Below are 3,142 nucleotides of genomic sequence, written 5' to 3'. Positions count from 1 at the left end.
CGAGGCCCTCTGAGCTCCAGCACCTTGCAGTGTGGAGACAGCCCCTGCCAGCAACCTCCTCTCCAAGGAGGCCTCAACCGAGGCCTAGGCACAGGGGAAAGGCACCAGCGGGGATGAGCCTGGGGAGGCGCCCGGGCATGTATGGACCCAGTCCCCGCAGCCTGCCCCTTGGTGGGGCAGTACCCCCGGAGGCGAGGAAGGTCTGGGAAAGGTTGGCCAGGGGCAGGGGACCTGCTGGGTCCTGCCCCTGGCCTGTGGGGCCTCTGAGCACAACCGTCCCTCTCCCACTGGAAGACGTCCCCGGCTGCCTCCAAAGGCCGGTTTGCAAGCACTCCCGCCCACTGTTCCAACCAAGGGCGCACAACGCTCCCAAGCCCGGGAGAAAATCGCCTCGGGGTGGTGCTCTCTCCGGGCCCTTTCCCCTGAGCCTGGGGGCCAGGCAGGGTGTCCACACTCCCAGGCCAAGGCAGAACGACATGCACACGTCTGTTCCTGCCCCATGCACCGGCAGAGAGCTCGGGGGAGCCACAGTCTGTCAGGCAGCTGCTGGGCTGGCCGCCTGTGTGGGAAGGGGCAGAGCCGACCTAGGGGCAAGTTGGGCCTCTTGCTCTCCCTGCTGCCCTGAGGCTGCTGGGTCAAAGAGGTCTTGGGCATCCAGCCCTTTGCTGGTCCCTTCCCTCTGACGAGGCCCTCTGAGCTCCAGCACCTTGCAGTGTGGAGACAGCCCCTGCCAGCAACCTCCTCTCCAAAGAGGCCTCAACCGAGGCCTACGCCCAGGGGAAAAGCACCAGCGGGGATGATCCTGGGGAGGCGCACGGACATGTCTGGACCCAGTCCCCGCAGCCTGCCCCTTGGTGGGGCAGTACCCCCGGAGGCCAGGAAGGTCTGGGCAAGGCTGGCCAGGGGCAGGGGCCCTGCTGGGTCCTGCCCCTGGCCTGTGAGGCCTCTGAGCACAACCGGCCCTCTCCCACTGGAAGACCTCCCCAGCTGCCTCCAAAGTCCTGTTTGCAAACACTCCCGCCCGCTGTTCACGCCAGGCTCGCACAATGCTCCCAAGCCCGGGAGAAAAGCGCTTCGGGGTGGTGCTCTCTCCGGGCCCTTGCCCCTGAGCCTGGGGGCCAGGCAGTGGGTCCACACTCCCAGACCAAGGCAGAACCACATGCACACGTCTGTTCCTGACCCCTGCACCGGCAGAGAGCTCTGGGGAGCCAGAGTCTGTCAGGCAGGTGCTGGGCTGGCCGCCTGTGTGGGAAGGGTTAGAGCCGACCTAGGGGCAAGTTGGGCCTCTTCCTCTCCCTGCTGCCCTGAGGCTGCTGGGCCAAAGAGGTCTTGGGCATCCAGCCCCTTGCTGGTCCCTTCCCTCTGACGAGGCCCTCTGAGCTCCAGCACCTTGCATTGTGGAGACAGCCCCTGCCAGCAACCTCCTCTCCAATGAGGCCTCAACCGAGGCCTAGGCCTAGGGGAAAGACACCAGCGGGGATGAGCCTGGGGAGGCGCCCGGGCATGTCTGGACCCAGTCCCCGCAGCCTGCCCCTTGGTGGGGCAGTACCCCCGGAGGCCATGAAGGTCTGTGCAAGGCTGCCAGGGGCAGGGACAGTGCTGGGTCCTGCCCCTGGCCTGTTGGATGTCTGAGCACAACCGGCACTCTCGCGCTCGAAGACCTCCCCGTCTGCCTCCAAAGGACGGTTTGCAAGCACTCCCGCCCGCTGTTCCCGCCAGGCACGCACAATGCTCCCAAGCCCGGGAGAAAAGCGCTTCGGGGTGGTGCTCTCTCCGGGCCCTTGCCCCTAAGCCTGCGGGCCAGGCAGGGGGAACACACTCCCAGGCCAAGACAGAACGACATGAACACGTCTGTTCCTGCCCCCTACACCGGCAGAGAGCTCGGGGGAGCCAGAGTCTCTCAGGCAGGTGCTGGGCTGGCCGCCTGTGTGGGAAGGGGCAGAGCCGACCTAGGGGCAAGTTGGGCCTCTTGCTCTCCCTGCTGCCCTGAGGCTGCTGGGCCAAAGACGTCTTGGGCATCCAGCCCTTTGCTGGTCCCTTCCCTCTGACGAGGCCCTCTGAGCTCCAGCACCTTGCAGTGTGGAGACAGCACCTGCCAGCAATCTCCTCTCCAAGGAGGCCTCAACCGAGGCCTAGGCCCAGGGGAAAAGCACCAGCGGGGATGAGCCTGGGGAGGCGCCCGGGCATGTCTGGACCCAGTCCCCGCAGCCTGCCCCTTGGTGGGGCAGTACCCCCGGAGGCCAGGAAGGTCTGGGAAAGGCTGGCCAGGGGCAGGGGACCTGCTGGGTCCTGCCCCTGGCCTGTGGGGCCTCTGAGCACAACCGGCCCTCTCCCACTGGAAGACCTCCCCGGCTGCCTCCAAAGGCCGTTTTGCACGCACTCCCGCCCACTGTTCCCACCAAGTGCGCACAATGCTCCCAAGCCCGGGAGAAAAGCGCTTCGGGGTGGTGCTCTTTCCGGGTCCTTGCCCCTGAGCCTGGGGGCCAGGCAGGGGGAACACACTCCCAGGCCAAGGCAGAACCACATGCACACGTCTGTTCCTGACCCCTGCACCGGCAGAGAGCTCGGGGGAGCCAGAGTCTGTCAGGCAGCTGCTGGGCTGGCCGCCTTTGTGGGAAGGGGCAGAGCCGACCTAGGGGCAAGTTGGGCCTCTTGCTCTCCCTGCTGCCCTGAGGCTGCTGGGCCAAAGACGTCTTGGGCATCCAGCCCCTTACTGGTCCCTTCCCTCTGATGAGGCCCTCTGAGCTCCAGCACCTTGCAGTGTGGAGACAGCCCCTGCCAGCAACCTCCTCTCCAAGGAGGCCTCAACCGAGACCTAGGACCAGGGGAAAGGCACCAGCGGGGATGAGCCTGGGGAGGCGCCCGGGCATGTCTGGACCCAGTCCCCGCAGCCTGCCCCTTGGTGGGGCAGTACCCCCGGAGGCCAGGAAGGTCTGGGAAAGGCTGGCCAGGGGCAGGGGACCTGCTGGGTCCTGCCCCTGGCCTGTGGGGCCTCTGAGCACAACCGGCCCTCTCCCACTGGAAGACCTCCCCGGCTGCCTCCAAAGTCCTGTTTGCCAACACTCCCACCCGCTGTTCACGCCAGACTTGCACAATGCTCCCAAGCCCGGGAGAAAAGCGCTTCGGGGTGGTGCTCTCTCCG

Source organism: Dama dama, unplaced genomic scaffold (genome assembly GCF_033118175.1).
Source record: "Dama dama isolate Ldn47 unplaced genomic scaffold, ASM3311817v1 ptg000093l, whole genome shotgun sequence".
In the NCBI taxonomy this organism is placed as follows: Eukaryota; Metazoa; Chordata; class Mammalia; order Artiodactyla; family Cervidae; genus Dama; species Dama dama.
Note: the sequence above shows the minus strand (reverse complement) of the source record.